The 22,900-nt window shown below is 38.4% G+C and overlaps 1 pseudogene; it reads left to right on the top strand.

Moving 5' to 3' along the window:
- Nucleotides 1–3,922: 3,922 nt before the first annotated feature.
- On the top strand, nt 3,923–6,751 carry LOC114505232 (annotated as a pseudogene).
- Nucleotides 6,752–22,900: the final 16,149 nt, after the last annotated feature.

The raw sequence follows: 22,900 nt of genomic DNA, 5'->3' as shown, positions 1-22,900 counted from the left end.
ATTGTTTAGCTCTCTTTCTGAAGCTTTGCTCTGTGCTTTCATTTGGGCTGTATTTCTATATCTCAGTGCACTGTTCTGGTTGACTTTTTCTTTAATTCCTTGATTGTCAGCATTCCACGGAGTTTGATTTTCTGGAATGTCTGGTTGTTTATTGATTTTAGACTGGTTGTTATCCTCCTTTTGGTTGTGTAAGGAAGTGAAGGATTTCTACCTACACCTCCATCTTGGCCAGAACTCCTCAAAAGATAGTTTAGATGGATACAGCTATTTTCTCTCATCCCTGTTGTTTCTTCATCCATTTTATTCTCCTCACCTTCCACCCAACTCAAACTTTATTAGGCCACTTTTATTCCTCCATTTCTTATTCATCTGGGCTCTTTAAAGCTCTACAGCACCCCACTTTTCTTCATCAACATCCCTGCCAACATTATCCTTCCCATATAAAAGCCAGTCACCATCTTTCCCTTCAGTGGTGCCTCTGCTTTGAGGTTCCCAACTTCACTTTTATCCTGTAGAGCTCAGCCCTGAGCCCCCCAACATTGCCTTGAAGATTAGCATTGGCTTAGTGTGCAGGCTCTACTCTCCCATTGTGGTACTTCACCTAACCCTGCCTGATCTCCAGCGAGCCTTAATTACACACACACACACACACACACACACACACATACACACACACAACCCGTATAGAAAACTTATAAAAGTCCTTACATACCATTTACCAAGATTTACCAATTGTTTACATTTTACTAATGTGAGATTTCTCTGTGTGTGTCTCTCTACGTCACACAGACACACTTACATGAAAATATAAGAGCAGAAACTCTTAGATCTATCCATAAAATGAATCTTATTATATCAAATCTAACAGTACTAAAAGTGAAACAAAAAAATTATCTCAACTGGCCCTGGCTGGTATAGCTCAGTGGATTGAGCATGGATCTGTGAACCACAGGTTCATCAGTTTGATTCCCAGTCAGGGCACATGCCTGGGTTGCAGGCCAGGTCCCTGGTAGGGTGTGTGCGAGAGGCAACCATACACTGATGTTTCTCTTCCTCTCTTTCTCCCTCCCTTTTCCTCTCTCTAAAAATAAGTAAATTTATCTTTTTAAAAACCCTCATTTAAAAAATTATCTCAACTGTATTAATCATGATTTTTATTTTCTTTATTTTGCATGATATTTTGACATATTCAAGCCTTGGTAATCCTGGAGAGGCTGCCCCTCCAATGCTACCTGATTCCTGGAGATGGTAAACACCTTGACTGCCAGCATGTCTTTCATATTCAAACCAGCCAATTATAGCCTATATCCCCAACCACCTGCTTTATCAAAGTCTCACACACCAAGTCAGTATTTTACATGCCTTAAATCATCCCAGGGCCATGTACAGGATAACTGGTGACCATACCTGTATCACAGAGCCTCCTGAAATTATCTAAATTTGCCAGTATTAAAATGCTTAAATTGCCTTGCCCATTCTTTCCCATGAAAACCACAACAAGGGCTTGTGCATGTATTTTTCCCTCACTCTTTCTGCCTCCTGACTAACCCTTGTATTTCCTTATGTGGCCTAGTGTGGTATGATGTGCCCTTTCCACTTGGAAACTGTGAGAAATAAACACTTATTTCATAGTCATATGTCTCTGTCACCTTATCATACTTTATTAAAACCAATCTCAGGAAGGTTTCAAGACATCAACCAAATATATTTTATCCCAGGAATAAAATAATAATTCATTACCAGAAAAAATTATTAAAATGATTTATCACACTAATAAAAAACACAGTCATCTGATCATGTTACTAGAACAGAAAAAAAGTGTTTGATAAAATTCAATGCAATGTATCCACTCAAAACCTAGGGAAAACATATATTGAATAGTGACACTTTTGACATACTCCTACAAAGTCAGGATCTCAAAAAACATTAATAAGTGTTCTGTCAAACATTATACTGAGGGTACTAACCAATGAAAAAAAGCCAAGGTAAAGTGTATTCATATTGAATTAAGAAGAGACAACATGTCTTTATTTGGAGATTGTGTGATAGCTTGCATAGAAAATTGAAGAGAACCTACGGATAAATTATTAAAACAAGTAAGACAGTTCATCAGGTTTGCTGGATGAAATATCAACATATAAACCCAACTAAAGTACTTAGGGTACCTTCAAATTGTATTTTATTACATATCACACTGACTGACAGAAGCAAATTTCAGAAAGATTTATGTGGTTTGGTTCCACTTACATCAAGTTTAATTTTTGAAAAATAATACTGCATACAGGAGTCCACAGAAATAATGCCTGCTTGAGTGTGGTTGTTAATGTTTATCAATGTTTCACACAAAATGGACAGCAATTTGAACATTTCACCTAAAATGCCTTATGGTGTGCTTGAGTGTTATATTGTTACCGAATTACATGTTTATGATTTTCTAATAAAAGGGGGCATTACTTGTGTCAGACCCTGTATGTTCTTCCATGATAAGAAATTCTGAATTCATGATGTTAATTACCTCTTGGGAGGGAGAAAAGAGAATGAGATGGGTGTGGTAACACATAGGACTATACCTAGATCTACCATTTTTTTCTGTAAAAAATCAGATGCAAATATTGTAACAAATTTAGATTTGATAAATCTGGATGGTGAATACATGGGTATACCTTATATTTATTGCTATAGTTTTCTATATGAAATATTTCACAATAAAATCAAAGGAATAGGGAAATAAGTTAGAGAGCTGTTTGGTAATCAAGGTGAAAGTTGATAGGATATAGTCCAGGACAGTAGTATGGAAAGGAAAGAAGAGAAAACAATATTTAGACTACACAGCAAGATGGGAATAGGTATGAAGAATACAAAACACCTCACAGGCTTCTTTTTTTCAAGATTTTATTTATTTATTATTTTTATACAGAGGGGAAGGGAGAGAGAAAGAGAGAGAAACATCAATGTGTGGTTGCCTCTTATGCACTCTCCTACTAGAAACCCATCCTGCAACCCAGGCATGTGCCCTGACGGGAAATCAAACTGTTGGCTCTTTGGTTCAAAGGATGGCACTCAATCTACTGAGCCGCACCAGCCAGGGCACAGGTGTCTATCTTGGGTGACCATGTAGATGGTGTTGCAACTACTGAAATATGAGAAGAATGTATGTTCCGTCATGTTTCATTTGAAATATCTATGGGATCTGCTGGTGAAAGCATGAGACCAAAAGTTGGATATGTGATTCTGAAACTGGGAAAAAGTATGGCTATGCAATATGGGTATGAGAATCAACAGCATTATAGATAGTAGTGGAAACTATTTAAGTAGGAAAGACCATTCAAGTAATGGTAACAGGGCGAGAAAAAGAGCAGAAGGAAGAGCATAAAGTTCTAGGAAATATTAATATTTAAGGAGTTGGAAGAATAGGGAAAATTAAGAGGATGGTTGTAGAGACACAGAAGAGACCCATACAAGTGTTGTGTCAAAGAGGAGTATGGAGTCAAAAGTTTCAAGGAGGTAATGTTTGGTGGTTTCAATTATAGCAGAGAAGTTCACTAAGAATTAAGAAATATATCTATTAACTTTTGCAAATAGGAGGTTACTTGTTATCTTAGAAAGCAGGATTTCAGGGAACTGAGCACTGGAGAGATAAGTCAGATTGAAATGAGTTGAGGAGTGAATGGGAGATGAATATAAGTACAGATTGGTCTTTTAACAACATTACCACTATAGCCCCAGCCGGTGTAGCTCAGTGGACTGAGTATGGATTGAGAACCAAAGTGTCGCCAGTTTGATTCCCAGTTGGGACACATGCCTGGGTTATGGTCCAGGCTCCCAGTAGGGGTCATGCAAGAGGAAACCACATATTGGTATTTCTTTCCCTCTCTTTTTCCTTCCCTTCCACTCTGTCTAAAAATAAATAAATAAGCTCCACTTCTGGGGACACTCACAGCTGTCAATGCTCAGCCCAGCTTCTTTCAAAATGCCTACTGTTTATGAAATTCTGTGTAAGCTCAGCTTGGAGGGTGATCACTCCACACTCACAAATGCATATGGGTCAGTCAAAGCTTATACCAACTTTGATGCCAACCGGGATGCTTTGAACATTGAAACAGCCATCAAGACCAAAGGCGTGGATCATGTCACCATTGTCAACATTTTGACCAACCACAGCAATGAGTAGAGACAGGATATTGCCTTTGCCTACTAGAGAAAGACCAAAAAGGAACTTGCATCAGTGCTGAAGTCGGTCTTGTCCTGCCACCTGGAGACAGTGATTTTGGGCCTATTGAAAACACTTGCTCATTTTGATGCTTCTGAACTGAAGGCCTCCATGAAGCAGCTGGGGACCACTGAGGACTCTCTCATTGGGATCATCTGCTCAAGGAACAACCAGGAGCTGCAGGAAATTAACAGAGTCTCCAAGGAAATGTACAAGACTAACCTGGAGAAGGACTTTGTTTCTGACACATCTGGTGACTTCTGCAAGCTGATGGTTGCTCTCACCAAAGGTAGCAGAGCAGAAGATGGTTCTGTCATTGGTCAATAACTGATTGAACAAGGTGCCCAGGATCTCTATGATGCTACAGTGAAAAGAAAAGGAAATGATATTCCCAAGTGGATCAGCATTATGACCAAGTGAAGCATGTGTCACCTCCAGAAAGTATTTAAAAGGTACAAGAGCTACAGTCCTTATGACATGTTAGAGAGCATCAAAAAGGAAGTCAATGCAATTCCTATTAAAGTACCAATGACATATTTCACAAATATAGAACACACATTTCAGAAATGTATATGGAACCATAAATGACGCCAAATAGCTGCAGCAATTTTGAGAAAGAAGAACAAAGCAAGAGGGATCACAATACCTGATATCAAACTGTATTAGAAGGCCACTATAATGAAAGCAGCCTGGTACTGGCATAAAAACAGGCACATAGACCAATGGAACAGAACAGAGAGCCCAGAAATAAACCCAAGTCTCTACAGTCAATATTTGACAAAGGGGCAGCAACATAAAATGGAGTAAAAATAGCCTCTTCAACAAATGGTGTTGGGAGAGCTGGACAGCTACATGCAAAAAAAATGAAACTTGATAACCAACTTACACCATACACAAAAATAAGTTCAAAGTGGATAAAAGATTTAAATATAAGTCATAACACCATAAAAGTCCTAGAGGAAAACATTGGCAGGAAAATCTCGGACATTCCACGCAGCAACATCTTCACAGATATGTCTCCTAAAGCAAGGGACAGAAAGGAAAGAATAAACAAATGAGACCTCATCAAATTAAAAAGTTTCTGCATGGTGAAAGAAAACAGCATTAAAATTAAAAGAGAACCAACTACTTGGGGAAACATATTTGCCAATGATACTTTGGAGAAGAGTTTGATCTCCAAAATATATAAAGAACTCTCATGACTCCACTCCAGGAAGACAAAAAACCCAACTAAAAAATGGGCAAATGACTTAAACACACACTTCTCCAAGGAGGACATACAGAGGGCCCAGAAACACATGAAAAGATGCTCAGCATCAATAACCATCAGTGAGATGCAAATTAAAACTACAATGAGATACCACCTCACACCGGTCAGAATGGCTAACATAGACAAATCAATAAACAAGTGTTGGAGAGGATGCAGAAAAAAAGGGAACCCTAGTGCACTCTTGGTGGGATTGCAGACTGGTGCAGCCACTGTGGAAAACAGTATGGAACGTCCTCAGTAAACTAAAAATGGAACTGCCTTTTGACCCAGCAATTCCACTGCTAGGATTATATCCTAAGAACCCTGAAACACCAATCCAAAAGAACCTATGCACCCCAATGTTCATAGCAGCACAATTTACAATAGCCAAGTGCTGGAAGCAATGTAAGTGCCTACCAGCAAATGAATGGATCAAAAAACTATGGTACATTTACACAATGGAATTCTATGCAGCGGAGAGAAAGAAGGAGCTCCTCCCCTTTGTGACAGCATGTATGGAACTGGAGAGCATTATCGAAGTGAAATAATCCAGGCAGTGAGGGACGAATACCATATGATCTCACCTTTAACTGGAACATAATCAACAAAAGAAGAAAGCAAAGAAAGTATAACCAGAGTCATTTAAATTAAGAACAATCTAACAATAGCCAGAGGGGAGGGGGGAAGGGACAGTAGAGAGAAGGGTTTTCAGGAACTACTATAAAGGATACCTGGACAAAACTGGGGGAGAGGGGGTAGGTGGGGGAGGGAGGTGGGTTTGGAGGCGGTGTGGGGAAGGGTAGGAGAGAATGCAGACAACTTTGATTGAACAACAATAAAATAATTTAAATTTAAATAAAAAAGGATGTCAAGGGAGACCTGGAAAATGCTTTCCTGAACCTGGTCCAGTGCATCCAGAACAAGCCCCTGTATTTTGCTGACTGACTATATGACTCCATGAAGGGCAAGGGGACATGAAACAAGGTCTTGGTCAGAATCATGATCTCCCGCAGTGAAGTGGACATGTTGAAAATCAGATCTAAATTCAAGAAGTACGGCAAGTCCCTGTCCTATTCCATCCACCAAGACACCAAGAGTGACTACCAGAAAGTGCTGCTATACCTGTGTGGTAGGGATGACTGAGGCCCTAGATGGTTTGAGTGTCCAGGAGTGGTGCTCCTGTGCTTCCAGCTAATGATTGTAGGAAATCTGCTTGTGATTAATAGCCCCCTGTGCTCATCCCCATGAGGGTGATGTTAGCATTGCTCCTGCCCCACCTTATTTCAGTTGCCCGAGCATTGCCTGGCTTTCCCAGCTAGTCTCTCCTTTTAGCCAAAGAAATGAAACTTCCAAGGAGGTGCAAGTGAAATCTGTGATGTGAAACAATTTGCTTCTTGTGTACTGTGTCATAACCAAATGAATAAACTGAATTTTTACTTTAGAACCAAAAAATTAAATAAGTAAAAATAAATAAATAAAATCTATAAAAGAACATTAGCACTATAAACATTAATGACATAGTCACTAGAAATATTACCATAAAAGAATAATAATCCTTTTCCCCATTATCATAAAAACCACTAACTTTTCCATTCATCTTTTTGTAATTCCTTTCCCTTTCCTCTGCTTCTCTTTTCCCTTATCAACCAATCAGACATATGCACATCTACTCTATGTGTTTGGCTATGTATATAAGACAAGGTTTTTGCACTCAAAGGACATTTTCTTGTGGAGAAGAAAGGCATGCAAATATGCAACTTTAGTACATGCCCTATGTGATAGTCATTCATACTATTCACCAAATATTTCCAGCTCATCTCCTTCTTAGAATGTAGGATTATATGTCCTTGCTACCTGTAGTTGGGGGGGGCATGTTTAATTCTGGCCAAAGAGTTGTGAGTTAAAGGGATATATGCTACTTCTAAGCTGCACACTTAAATTTAATTGTTAGTGTGAAACCCTCTAGAGACAAACTATAGTACAGTGGGCAATACAGCCTGTAGCCTGTTTTATAAATGAAGGTTTTTTTGATAACACAAATGTGCCCATTTTTTTACATGTTGTCTATGACTACTTTTGTGCTATAACAGCAGAGCAGTTGAAACAATGACTGTATGGTCCTCAAAGCTTAAAATTATTTACTATACAGAAGAAGTTTACTGACACCATGTCTAATATAATGTAGCTTATCCTGATGCTCCAAACAGAGGCAGTGTAGTACTGAGAAATTTATCTTATGTAAAGTGTGGTGTACTTGAATTAACACAGGCTTGAAAGCTAGCTAAAATCTGAGTCTAGATAGTCAGCCTTGGGTACTACAGAATCCTCTACCCAAGACTTTTTGGGACTCACATCTCTCACAGCACCAACCAAAGGAAAGATGGAAGCAAATGGAAGCAAACATAGACTTGCTCTAAGCAATTTTTATACACTGAAATTTTCTATGTCCTTCTACCTCCCAATTCATATGCTGAAATCCTAATTGTTATTGTGATGGTATTAAGGGATGGGTCTTTGGGAGGTGATGAGGTCATGAGGGCAGAGCACTCATAAATGGGGTGAGTGCCCTTATAAAAGAAACTCCACTGAGCTCCCTCATTAATTCTACCAAAGGTATGACAAACTAATATCTATTACTTATAAGCCCCCCATTCTATGGTATTCTGTTATAGTAACCTGAACAGATTAAGACAGGAGTGAAGGAAGTATTGATGGGTGGATGCTCAATATGACAAAGCACTTTCTAAAAGTCAAAGTTGTCCAAAGTTGGAATGCGCTATCCTGCAGGAATGAAAGGCTCAGGTAGCCTTGGAGTATGGAAAGTGTGTACTTTGTTGCCCTAGGTTTCACAAAGAAGCTAACTTACCTCTTGGGAAAATTAGATATTAGTTTTATACAGCTCCACATAAACTACTATAAACTTAGTGGCTGGCTCAAAACAACATACATTTATTTGCTGACAGTTCTGTAGGTCAGAAGTCCAGCACACCATGACTGGGTTGGTTCTCTGCTAAGGTCACAAGGCTGAAATCAAGGTGTTGGTCAAGCTGAATTCTCATCTGGAGGTTCTAGAGAAAAATCCACTTGAAAGTTTATTGTTGTCAGAATTCATTTTCATGTGGTTAGATGACTGAGGCCTATTGCTTTGTTGACTATTAGCTAGGGGTTGCTCTCAGCTCCTATATTCTACCCACATTCTTTGTCATGTATCTCCTTTCATCTTCAGGTCAACAATGGTATATTGAGTCCTTTTTGTGGCTTGAGTGTTTCACTTCCTCTTCTGTGACCAGTTGGAGGAAACTGATTTTAAAGGGTTTAAGTAATTAGGTCAGTTCATCTGTATAATCTCTGTGTCTTAAGGTCAGTTGTGTCACATAACAATTATGGTAATAAAATGCAGTATATTCACTGCCCAAGGATTATGAAAGGTGCATACACTGGGGTGGGGAAAATCCTGGGAACATCTTAAAATTCTGACAACCATAGATGGGAAGGAGATTCTACTTTTGTATACTCAGCTAAATAAGTTGATGTTCAAAGTACCTTCCAATCTTGAGAATCTATAATTCACTGACTACATTAAAGTTTGGACTGAGAAAGGGGGGTTAAGTCACAATTGCTACTTTCATGCAGTTTTCAATGTAGGGGTAAAATTAACACACAGAAAACTATTAGCACTATGTTAAACTAAATGTTAAACTGTGTAAATTAAGAGTGTATAGAAGATCAAGGAGGAGAGAGATTAGAAAGGACTAAAGTGTTAGAATGTTTTTTTGGAAAAGGTATGACTTCAACTCTTATTTGAAGTAAGATGAAATAGAAAATAATAAAGGTTTTCTAAACCTCTGGATGGTTTTTATTAATTGTATATTCATATTTCCAAATGTGATGCTAAAAAGTAGGCTAAGAAAAAACAAGGGGAAGAGTCATCAAGGAACATGTATGTATAAAGGACCCATGGACAAAGACAAAGGGGGGAGGATTGAATGTGAGAGGTGGGGGTGGGTAGAGTAGGGGAGAATGATTGGGGGGGGAAATGGGGACAACTGTACTTGAACAACAATAAACAATGTAAAAATATTAAAAATGTAAAAAGGAAAAATAAAAAGAAAATATATCCAAAACTTAGAAACAGACAAAAGGATAGCTGTATATCTTTTCAGAATCATAGCGGTATATTGTCAATAGGCTCATACTGCCTGAAGATCAAGTCTACACCAATGATTCTCACACTTTCATATGTATCAGTCTCCTGGAGGGCTTGTTAAAACACAGAGTGCTGTGTCCTATCTTAAGGTTTCTTTTTTAAATGTATTTTTTATTGTTGTTTGTGTACAGTTGTCTCCATTTTCACCCCATCATGCCCCTGGCCCCACCCATACCTGCCTCCCACTCTCAAACTTACCCCCTTTGGCTTTGTCCATATGTCCCTTATACGTGTTCCTTGATGGCCCTTCCCTATTTTCTGATTCAGTGGTTTCTTTTTTATTTTTATTTTATTAATTCATTTAATTGTGATTCAAGTACAGTAGTTCTTGAGTGGGATCAAGAATTTGCAATTTTAACAAGATCCTAGCTGATGCTGGTACTGTTGCTGGTCTGGAGAACACACTTTGACAACAATTGCTCTAGAGAAACATACTATTGTTTGACTTGCTATTTACTCTTAAGTCAAGTATTCTATAAAGTTACATGTTAACTTGTAGAAGTTGCCAATAAGTTTTGTCCAGTAGGAGGGTAAATAATTTCTATACAATGAAAAAGATAACCCCAACAGCTGAACTAGCTTTACCATCTCACTGATAAATACTCTCAATAACAGATTAAATATATCTTTGTGTCAAATAAATTTTGACATATGCTCACTATATTTGTGTGGTAGTCACATTTTTTCTTTTTTTTTTGCACCTTTTAAATTGTTGTTCAGTTATAGTTGTCCTGCCTTTTCCCCATTGCTCACCCCTACCATGATTTTTAACTTTTTAAAAATTATACCTTGACAGGGTTGTAATCAAATAAGTTTTTGGCAGTCTAAGTTAAACAAATTCACACAGGATTCTAAATGATGCACGTTTCCTAGCTTTTAATTTGCTATTTAGAATATAAATAATGTTAGAGGGAGACAAATACCACATGAATTCACTTATATGTGGAATCTAAAAAAACAAAATAAAACAACGAAGTCAAAACAGACTCAGAGACAGAGAGCAACCTAGTGGTTACTGGAGGGGAGGAGTGGGGGTCTGGGTGAAAAAGGCAAAAGAATTAAGAACTACAAATTGTTAGTTAAAAAATACTTATGGGGTAGGATTGAGGGTGGGGGTGGGAGGTGGGGGTAGGTGGGGTGGGGGAGAATGCTGGGGAGAAAATGGAGAGAACTGTACTTAAACAACAATGGAAAAAGAGTCATGGAGATGTAAAGTATAGCATAGGGAAGGTAGCCAATAATATTGTGATAACTATGTATGGTGCTGGGTGTGTAATGGAAATACCAGGGGAAACACTTTGTAAAGTATATGATTGTTTAACCATTATGCTGTACACCTGAAACCAATACAAGATAATATTGAAAGTAAACTGTGATTGAAAAAATGGAAACATAAATGATACAGCACGTCACAAAACTATTTGATACTGAACACTTTTTACTCATTGTCTTTTTTATCAGTGACATCACAGCCACTACCATAATCTCTAAAAGAAAAATGAGTTACCTAACTGTGTATACTGAATTTTACCTCAGTGGGAGAAGCATATTTTTAAAGACAAGGAAGAGAGCTTTCGTATCATTTGGCACCAAGGAGTCCTCCATCACCAGATTCAGGGTGGAGGAAGGTTTTGGCCTTTTTTTGTTTCTTAATACAAAATAAAGCTCCAGAATTCTTAGAGTTCCTATGAGATAACAGACAAATGATCAATTCAGTTTTTCTTGCTGGAACCAAATCTCCCATTGCCAAAACTCATCTTTTAAGCCCAGCAAACTATGTGTACACTTCTCCTTTTTTCAGTGATGTCTAGGATAACTCTTCCACAAAGTTGGAAAGCTCTCACTAGTGGCTTGGAAACAAATATAGTTGCCATGTCAGGAATTCTGGGTTTTGTTTCTATATCTCCACATCAGCAGAGGCCTGGATTGAGCCCCAAACCCATGTTTCAACTATGATTTCTCTTCCAGGAAAACTCTATTGTCATTTGGGGCTATCCTCCACAGAAAGGTTCTCACTTTCCCTCTCCAGAGCCAACTGACTCCCTCGACTGCTAAACTGAAGTTGGAGAATTTGAGGACTGCAAATATTGAGTTAGTGACTTGCTTCAATTTATTTATTTTTATTTTTTAATTGACTATGATTATATTTTATTTCTTTAAATTTTCCCTACCTTTAAGGAGGTATGAATGACAAATAAAAATTGTTTATATTTACAATATTCAGTGTAATGTTTAGATATACATAAACATTGTGAAATAATTACCACAGTCAAACTAATAACATATTCATTACCTCACAAATAGTAACCATTTATGTGTGTTAGGAACATGTTTGCTTCAATTTAGAAGTAAACCTTGTAAGGGATCATGTCTCTAAATCTATGAAGTGGAGAAACTGCTGTCCTTATGATTGAGCAAGGACCTGGAAGATTGTTCTCATGGTCAATTGCATGTTAGTCCAAAGTGAGTAAACCACATAAGTTTATATTTCAAGTTCCTGGAAACATTTCTACCAGATGAGGCTGTAAGATAGTACTTCCAATTCTTAAACTTGGTCCCAATTTTTTGACCTGCTGGAATGTATTCTCTCATGTAGCTATTCCCCAAGTTCCATTAATATGGAACAACATGCCCACTAAAGTTGATAACCTCACTCTTGGTGGGCTCCACGAGAGATGCACCATAGAGATAATTAACATCCACATGTCCACCTTCACACCATCCCCACCAGTATCTTTGATATTGTGCAGATTGAACAGATCCTGACTCTGTGGAACCACCTAAACCTGGAGCCAAATGTTCTATCAGGTAAGTCTACAAGTTCTGAAATTGAGCCCTGGCTTTAACTATCATTGACACCATAACATGCCCACGGTGATGAGGGTCAACTCTGTGAGCAAACCTTTCTATATTTCATCAGTTTTGTTCCCTCCTCTTTTGTAGTGCACTTTCTGCTGCACAAGCAAAACAATTTTCATTCTATGGAAAAATGTTCACTCAATTTGCATGTACAATGGTTAACATCTTGCATCTCTTTTTATTTTGACATAATTGTAGATTTACATGCAGTTGTATAAAATGATACAGATAAACTGTGCACCCTTTGCCCAGTTTCCCCCAATAGTAGCATCTTGAAAAACCACAGTATAATACCACAGCCAGGATACTGACATTGAAACAATACAGAAACAGAACAGTTTCATCACCACAAAGGTCCCTCCTGTTAACCTTTTATGGCTATATCCACCTCCCTACTTCCTTTTACCAGACCCCTGGCAACCACTAATTTGTTATCTATTTCTGAAATATTTCCTTTTCAAAGTGTTTTATAACTGGAATATTATGGTATATATCCATTTGGGATGGGGTTTTTTCCCACTTAACATAAATCTCTACAGATTCATCAAACTTGTCATGTATCAATAGTCTGTTCTTTTTTATTATTGACTAGTATGCAATGATATGAATGTATCAACATTTGTTTAACCATTTAACTTTTGAAGGGTATTTTGGTTATTTTTAAGTTGTGAACTATTACATTTGTGTACACTGGAGTTTTTGTGTGACTTTAAGCTTTTATGTTATGAGTGTGATTGCTGAGTCATAGGTAATTTTGTGTTTAATTTATTTAAGAGACTGACAAATTTTTTCCAGAGTGGCTGTACCATTTTACATTCCTTCCAGCAATGTATGAGTGATTCAGTTTCTCCACATCTCTGTTAACATTTTCATGTTATCAATATTTTTTCATTTTAGCTCTTCTGATAGTTTAGTGACATCTAATTGTAGCTTTAATTTTCATTTTCCTATGACATTTTTTCCTTGACATCTGTATATCCTCTTTGGTAAAATACCTGTTAATACGTTTTGCCCATTTTCTAATTGGATTGATTTTTTTTCTATTATTGAATTTTGAGAGTTCTTTATTCTAGATACAAGACCTTTGCCAGATATGTAGTTTCAAAATATTTGAGTAAATTCTGTTGATCTGTCGTCAAGTTCACTGATTTATCTTCTGTCATCTCTACTCTCCTATTGAGCCCATTCAGTGAGTTCTTATTTCTCTTATTATAATTTTCAGTTCTTAATTTCCATTTAGCTTTTTTATAATTTCTTTTTTTGGCTGAAACTTTAAATTATTTATTATTTGTTTCAATATAATTTGTATTTACTTGTTGAATCATTTGTATGATGATTGCTTTAAAACACTTGTCAGATAGTTTCAACATTTGATTCATCTGAAAATAACACAGGTAATATTATATATCACCACTTTACAGATGAAGAAACAAGACTGAAAATGTTAAATGACATTGAATATGATCACATAGGTAGTAAAGTGGCAAAGCAGGAAATTAAGCCTAAAGCTATCTACTAGAGAGGTTATATTTCCAATGTTAACCTTCTAAAAACTTCATGGATAAAAGTTAAAACCAGCACCATGGCCTGCACATTTCTTACTTTCCTATTTATTTATTTATTTATTTATTTATATTTATTCTTATTCAAGTTTTGATTTTCCTTGTTCTTGACGTACAGTGATTTCCATTTATTTTTTTTAAGATTTTGTTTATTTATTTTTTTAAGATAGGGAAGGGAGGGAGAAAGAGAGAGAGAGAAACATCAATGTGCGGTTGCTGGGACCCATGGCCTGCAACCCAGGCATATGCCCTGACTGGGAATCGAACCTGCGATGCTTTGGTTCACAGGCTGCACTCAACCCACTGAGCTACGCCAGCCAGGGCTCCATTTCCTTTTTTAATAACTGTATTGATTTAATTATTTAAGCATTTAAATTTCCTTTACAAAATAAATATATGATTTAGTAAAAAAAATGATTGAAATCAAATTGACAAAATTCTTGCTCAGACTCCAGCACTGATTATCTACATAATCTTTTTTTTTATCTATGTAATCTTGAAGTCATTTATTTTCCTTGGTCCTCAAATTCTTCATATGTAGTGTAAGAATTGAAGTTTATTATATTATCAAAATTCTGAGTTTACATACATGTAAAAATATGAAAGAAAATTACTTATATAAGTGTGTATATGTGTTCATATTGTCCTCTGTATATTCACATTCACATCTATATATGCATTTTACTTTCCTATGAGAAAGCCAATTATAGACAAGTAGGCTGGAGTAGGTGATAGGTAAGGTCCAGTCATTTGCTGACATTATTTCTAGCATTTAAAACTCCCCTATCTTCATTCCCCCATCCAAGTCAACTAGGCAGTGGGAATTTGTTAGAAATGCAAATTCTCAAATAAGTCAATGATCCTGTGGTTCAAAGATGGTGGCTTTGCTCCAGAGAGCGTGATTCTCTGCTTCTGTGCAGGGGAGAGAAACTTGCAGATCAGCGGAGGAACAGAGCAAGTGGCCTAGGTTACTGAAACATTTTTGAAAACAGGACATCAAAAATTATAGTGGACATTGAAAAACCAGACAGTAAGGAGACTGCTTCAGCACAGCAGGGACCCAGGGATCAGCCCGGGGACCGGAGGGTTGCAGCCCCGAGGCCTGGTGCTCCTGGGTCTGCCTCAGGGCACCTGGGAGAGCAGAGTGGCTGCTCCCTCCCCAGACAACGGGGGTTGAGCAACACCAGGGGAGACCTTGTGGCTTAAAGGCACAGAGAGGGGAGTTGGACTGGGAGACAATCGCGCAGGGGCTACTAGCACCCACCCATAGCACTGGGAGAAGTGAGTGCCTCCAGCCTGCTTGACCAGGGTTGGCCTGGAAGTGCGCCCACACCCCCAGCCCAGTGGGAGTGTGGATCCATGAAAAACCCAGACCTCGAAGCCCTGAAAAAGGAAAGGCAGGGCGTTCTCGGGTTCCCAGAGCCAGCGGTGCTGAACTGTGGAAGCTGGAAGCACGTGCCCCCTCAGGAATCCTGGCTCTTGCGCTGTGAACCCAGAAGGGATGCGGTGCTTGGAGGGTTCCTAGAACACGAAACTGAAAAATTTGGTGGATGTGCATGCCCCTTTACAATCCCCAGAGCTTGCACCGTGAATCGAGAAAAGACACGTGTGCTTCCCGAGAACATAGCACCCACTGCAGTGAAATTTTAAGGAAGGGTGCGTCTCCTTGCGATCCTGGAGCTTGCATCGTGAAACCGCAAAAGACGCAGGAGCCCTGAGGGGCCCGGAGGCTGGGAGAACGTGGAAGTGAGCTCTGGAGAGCAGGCTCGGGAGAACCCAGGATCCTGTAGGGGAAAGTCACATTGACTCAGGACAGCGCCCTGCTGGCCCTGGGGACATTACCCTAGTGACTTACTGAGTTTTGAATGGGAAGAGTGATAAATGCCCCTCAGCCTGCTAAAGCCAGAAAGACCAGAAAAGCTGCTCTGGCCAGTTAGAAACCAACAAGACTATTTTTTGTTTGTTTTGTTTTTTGTTTTTGGCTGTTGTTGGTTGATTGATTTTATCTTGTGTTTTAAGTGACCTTTTATTTTTCAATTGTTATCATTTTATATCTCTCAATCCCTTATGTTTCTCTTTCATTCATCCTAGTATTATTCCTTCCACTCCAAATTTATCTCTCCTGCACTCCATCTTCTGCTTTTTCCCCATTTGTTTTAGCTTGCAAGTTACTGCAAATTTGTATTATCTTTTAGTTGCGTTTCTGACATTATTTATTTTAATAGTATTTTGGTATTCTTTTTCTTTCTGTATAATCTTCTTTGCTTGGCTGGTTAGACTGTCATTTGATAGGTTTCTCCTGGTATCTCAGTCACAGTGTGTTGATAATTTACTATCCTTCATCTGTGTTCCATTAGTATACCTTTCAAGGTTCTATACTCCTTATTCTTGTTATCTAGATCTCATAGATTCTGCCACATGATTGTTGCTTTAATATTATTATAAATAAGACTTAGTTCATACAATTGTAAATACTACTCAACACCCCTATCTGATCTCAGCCCACTTCGCAATTTCCGGAACTCTATTATTGTGGGAGTTGTCTCTATTCTTTTACACACTACTCCTATTTACTAATCTGTATTCCAACGCTACATCAGAATCTGACCTCCCACAGCCTCACAGCTTGCTAGTTCCAACTAACAAACCTTTCGTCCCCAATAAGAGCCTTACCTTCTTTCTATCCTTTCTAAAACATGGCTAGTGGGCTGGAGGATCATGGTTAACGCTATAAGGAGCCAAAGGATATCCCATCTCTTCTCTACTGGCTGATAATGTAAATATCATAGAATACTGTCTTGCTGTCTTAAAATATTTTGCCTTACTCCTCCAACTAATCACAAAAAAAAAAGTAGGGGGAAGTTGAGAACACCAGGATACACGAAGGAGACTGCACCACTGAATCTCACAGGTATTCTACCACAGAAGTTCACACCATAATCACAGGGAACCAGAACAGATCAATTTAAGAAACAGAGGCTAGGAGACTTCTAGCAAGATGGAGGAATAGGTGGACGCACCGTACCTCTTCGCACAACCAAGAATAGAACAACAATAATTTACAGACAATAACACTCAGAACTGACAGAGGATTTACCTGAATGGAAGTGAGACAGCCAAGAAGTTGAAGTAGACCTGTACATCAAGACTGGTAGGGGACGACGAGCCGGGCGGGCGCGGGGCTGGCGCGGGTGGGCGGCGCGCTGAGGTCAGGGAAAATTTAGTGCAAAATCTGCGCGACAGCCATCTGGGGCGCAAGAACGCAGGGGTGATCCCTGAGTAGGCAAGCTGGGGCTGGGGGACCCAGTGAGGCAGCGATTGTGGACCAGGGCAGAGCTCGCAGCCCAGGGTCCCAGAGAAGGGACTGAGCCCAGGAGACTGGAACTACTGCCATTGTTCCCACCCGCCCCCGCTTCCACCCCTGCCCCCACATATAACGTCACAATCTAGTGACTGGGGTGCCCAGCCACAGTGAACACCTAAGGCTCTGCCCCCCACCATAATAAGAGTGACCAAACCAGAAAAAAAAAAGGAGAGACAGGGAAAGACATAAGATATGTTTCCAACAGAACAGATCAGTCCCCCAGGACTCATCCTTTTGAGCGCAAAAGAAATAGCCAATCTATCAGACACACAGTTCAAAACACTGGTGATCAGAAAGCTCACAGAATTGGTTGTCTTTGGGCGCAATTTACATGAAGGGATGCAGGTTACTATAAAAGAGATGCAGGAAGATACGCGGAGGAGAGCCAATAGTGAAAGGAAGAAATTTGAGTCTCAAAACAATACAGTGGACCAGAAGGAAGATAGAATCAACCAAGCAGGAGAGCATGATGAAATAAGAATTCAAAAAAATGAGGAAAAGCTTAAGAGCATCCAGGACACCTTTAAACGTTCCAACATCCAAATTATAGGGGTACCAAAATGGGAAGGGGAAAAGCAACAAACTGAGCACGTATTTGAACAAATAATAAAGGAGAATTTCTCCAATCTGGCAAAGGGAACAGTCTTCCAAGAAATCCAAGAAGCTCAGAGAGGCCCAAAGAAGTTGGACCCAAGAAGAAACACACCAAGGCACATCATAATTACATTAGCCAAGGTAAAAATGAAGGAGAGAATCCTAGAAGCAGCAAGAGATAAGGGGACAGTAACCTACAAAGGAGCTCCCATCAGACTGTCAGCTGATTTCTCCAAAGAGACCTTACAGGCAAGAAGGGACTGGAAAGAAATATTCCAAGTCATGAAAGACAAGGACCTACAACCCAGATTGCTCTATACAGCAAAGCTCTCATTTAGAATGGAAGGGAAGATAAAGTGCTTCTCAGAAAAGGTCAAATTAAAGGAGTTCATCATCACCAAGCCCTTATTTTATGAAATGCTAAAGGGACTTATCTAAGAAAAGAAGATAAAGAAAAGACATGTATAGTAAAAGGACAGCAAACTCACAATTATGAACAACCACACCTAAAGCAAAACCAAAAGAAACTAAGTAAATAACTAGAACAGGAACAGAATCACAGAAATGGAGGGCACATGGAGGGCTATCAGCAGGGGGGTGGGAGGAGGAGAGAGGGGGAAAAGGTATAGAGAATAAGTAGCATAGAATGTAGGTTGAAAATAGATAGGGGGAGGGCAAGAATAGTATGGGAAATGTAGAAGCTAAAGAACTCATAAGTATGACACATGGACATGAACTAAAGGGGGGAATGTGGGTGGGAGAGGGGGTACAGGGTTGAGGGGAGAGAAGCGGGAAATGGGACAACTGTAATAACATAATCAATAAAATATATTAAAAAAAGAAAAAAGAAACAGGGGCTAGCAAGAAGAATCTCATGAACAATGAGAAAACAAAGAAACAATCTCAAATGAAGGAAAAAGAGGAAGCCTCAGAAAAAATGCTAAATGAAATAGAGGCAACTCAACTATCAGATAATGGGTTCAAAAAATGATTATCAGGAAGCTCAGTGAATTCACAATGAGCCACCAGAAACTAGAGGGAAGCTACAACGATCTCACTGAAAACTATATAAACATGAAAAAGGAAATAGAAACTATCAACAAGGGCAAAGAGGAAATGAAGAATGCCATTTCCAAACTGAAGGACACAGTAGAAGGAATGAAAAGCAGGATTGATGAAGCAGAAGATCAGATTAGTGAGCTAGAGGACAAAGAAGAAAAGAACACCCAGATAAAGCAAGAAAAGGAAAAGAGGCTCAGAAAAAATGAAGAGGGATTAAGAGAAATGCAAGACAATATGAAACAGAATAATATCCATATAATAGGGATACCAGAAGGAGAAGAAGAAGAGCAAGGGATAGAAAACCCATTTGAAAAAGTAATGATGGAAAACTTCCCTAATTTGATGAGAGAAAAAGTCATACAAATCCAGGAAACACAGAGAGTCCCAATCAAGAGGAACCCAAAGAGGCCCACCTCAAGACACATCATAATTAAAATGGCGAAATTTCAAGACAAAGAGAGAATCTTAAAGGCAGCAAGGGGAAAAAGGGAAGTAACATACAAGAGAGCCCCAATAAGGCTAACAGCTGACTTCTCAATGGAAACACTCCAAGCCAGAGGAGAATGGCAAGAAATATTCCAAGTAATGAGAAACAGAGCTCTGCAACCAAGGCTACTTTACCCAGCAAGGCTCTCAATCAATATAGAAGGCCAAATAAGAAGCTTCCCAGACAAACAAAGTCTAAAAGAATACACCTCCACCAAACCAGCTCTGCAAGAGATGCTAAAGGGACTGCTTTAAGGAAAGGAAGGAAAAGAGAGAGAGAGAGAAGAACACATGTACATAAAAGACAATGAATAAGTGCCTATCAATAATAACCTTAAACAGAAATGTATTAAATGCTCCAATCAAAAAACATAGAATAGCTGAATGGATAAGAAAACATGACCCACACATATGCTGCTTACAAGAGACCCACCTCAGGATAAAAGACCTTCACAGGCTGAAAGTGAAGGGCTAGAAACAAGTCTTCAAAGCAAATGGACAGGGGAAAAAAAAGTCAGGGTAGCAATACTCATATCAGACAAAATAGACTTCCAAAAATGGTGCATAAACAGAGACCAAAAAGGTCACTACATAATACTCAAGGGAAGAATCCACCAAGAAAACATAAATATTGTAAATATATATGCACCCAACATAGGAGCACCCAAATACATAAAGAAAATCTTAGAGGACTTCAAGAAAGATATTGACAGAAACACAATTACAGTGGGGGATTTTAACACCCCACTATCAAAAATGGACAGATCTTCCAAACAAAATATCAACAAAGATATTGTGGCACTGAACAATACCCTAGATGAAATGGACTTAACTGATATATACAGAGTTCTCCACCCCAAAGAAGGTAAATACACATGCTCTTCAAATGTACACAGGATATTTTCAAAGATAGACCACATGATAACACACAAAAGAAGCCTCAACAGTTTGAAGAAAATTGAAATCATACCAAGCATTTTCTGGCATCACAAGGGACTGAAGCTAGAAACCATCCCCAAGGGAAAAAAAGAACACTCAAAATCATGGAGATTAAATAGCATGCTATTAAACAATGAATGGGTCAAGAATGATATTAGGGAAGAAATCAAAAGGTTTCTGGAAACAAATGAAAACGAACTCACCACAATGGAAAACTTATGGGACACAGCCAACGCAGTCCAGAGAGGGAAGTTCATAGCAATACAGGCCCACCTAAAAGAGTTAGAAACATTGCAAACAAACAACCTAACCCTATGTCTACAAGAACTCAAGGAACAACAACAAAGACAGCCCAGAGCAAGCAGAAGGAAGGAAATAACAAAGATCAGAGCAGAATTAAATGACATAGAGACTAAAAGCACAATTCTAAGGATCAATGAATCCAAGAGCTGGTTCTTTGAAAAGATAAACAAAATTGGCAAGCCTTTAAGCAGACTCATCAAGAAAAAAAGAGAGAAGACCCAAATAAACACAATCAGAAATAAAAGAGGAGAGATTACAACTGATACCACAGAAATACAAAGGATTTTAAGAAATTACTACGAAGAACTGTATCCCAACAAATTTGTAAATCTAGGTGAAATGGACAAATTTCTAAAAAAATACAATCTTCCAAAACTCAATGAAAAGGAAGCCGAAAGCCTGAACAACCAATAACAGCAAAAGAAATTGACACAGTAATAAAAAAACTCCCAACACACAAAAGCCCTGGACTAGATGGTTTCACAGGAGAATTCTACAAAGCATTTAAGGAAGAGCTAACTCCTATCCTTCACAGACTACTCCAAAATATCTAAAACGATGAATGACTCCCAAACTCTTTTTATGAGGCCAACATCATCCTTATTCCAAAATCAGATAAAGACACAACAAAGAAAGAAAGCTTCAGGCCAATATTGCTGATGAAATTGACACTAAAATCCTCAACAAAATACTGGCAAACAACATCCAACAATACATTAAAACGATCATACACCATGACCAAATGGGATTCATTCCAGGGATGCAAGGATGGTACAATATTCGCAAATCAGTAAATGTAATACATCACATAAACCAAAGGAATGACAAAAACCACATGATCATATCAATAGATGCAGAAAAAGCATTTGATAAAGTACAGCACCCATTTATGATAAAAACACTCGGCAAAGTGGGAGTAGAGGGAGCATTCCTCAACATAATAAAGGCCATATATGAGAGACCTACAACCCACATCATACTCAATGGCCAAAAACTAAAATCTTTCCCACTAAGATCAGGAACAAGACAAGGTTGTCCAGTTTCACCACTTCTATTCAATATAGCACTGGAAGTTTTAGCCACAGCGATCAGACAGGAAAAAGAAATAAAAGGCATCCAAATCAGAAAGGAGGAAAGAAAACTGTCACTATTTGCAGATGACATGATAGTGTACATAGAAAATCTTATAGACTCCACCAAAAAACTGCTTGACCTAAAAAATGAATTTGGCAAAACAGCGGGATACAAAGTCAATATCCAGAAATCAAAGGCATTTCTGTACACCATCAGTGAAACAGCAGAAGCAGAAATCAATAAAAAAATCCCATTTGAGATAGCAAAAAGAAAAATAAAATATCTAGGAATAAAACTAACCAAAGAGGTAAAAGACCTGTATTTAGAAAACTACATAACACTCAGGAAAGAAATCAAGGAACACACAAACAAATGGAAACATACATCATGTTCATGGATTGGAAGAATTAACATCATCAAAATGTCCATACTACCCAAAGCAATTTACAGATTCAATGCAATACCTATTAAAGTACCAATGGCATATTTCACAGACATAGAAGAAACACTTCAAAAATTCATATGAAATGATAAACAACCCCGAATAGCTGCTGCAATTTTGAGAAAGAAGCATAAAGTAGGAGGGATCACAATACCTGACACTAAACTATACTACAAGGTCACTATAATCAAAACAGCCTGTTACTAGCATAAAAACAGACACATGAACCAATAGAACAGAACAGAGAGCCCAGAAATAAGCCCAAGTCCCTACGGTCAATTAGTATTTGACAAAGACATCAGCAACATAAAATGGGGTAAGAGCAGCCTCTTCAACAAATGGTGTTGGGAGAACTGGATAGAAACGTGCAAAAAAATGAAACTCGAGCACCAAATTACACCTTATGCAAAAATAAATTCAAGGTGGATAAAAGACTTAAATATAAACCGTGACACCATTAAAGTCCTAGAGCAGAACGTAGGTAGGAAAATCTCAGATATTTCATGAAGAAACGTTTTTACTGCCATATCCCCTACAGCAAAGGAAAGA

The sequence above is a fragment of the Phyllostomus discolor genome, chromosome X (genome assembly GCF_004126475.2).
Source record: "Phyllostomus discolor isolate MPI-MPIP mPhyDis1 chromosome X, mPhyDis1.pri.v3, whole genome shotgun sequence".
Classification (NCBI taxonomy): Eukaryota; Metazoa; Chordata; class Mammalia; order Chiroptera; family Phyllostomidae; genus Phyllostomus; species Phyllostomus discolor.
The sequence above is the reverse complement of the archived record's forward strand: the minus strand, read 5'-3'. Positions and strand labels throughout refer to the sequence as shown.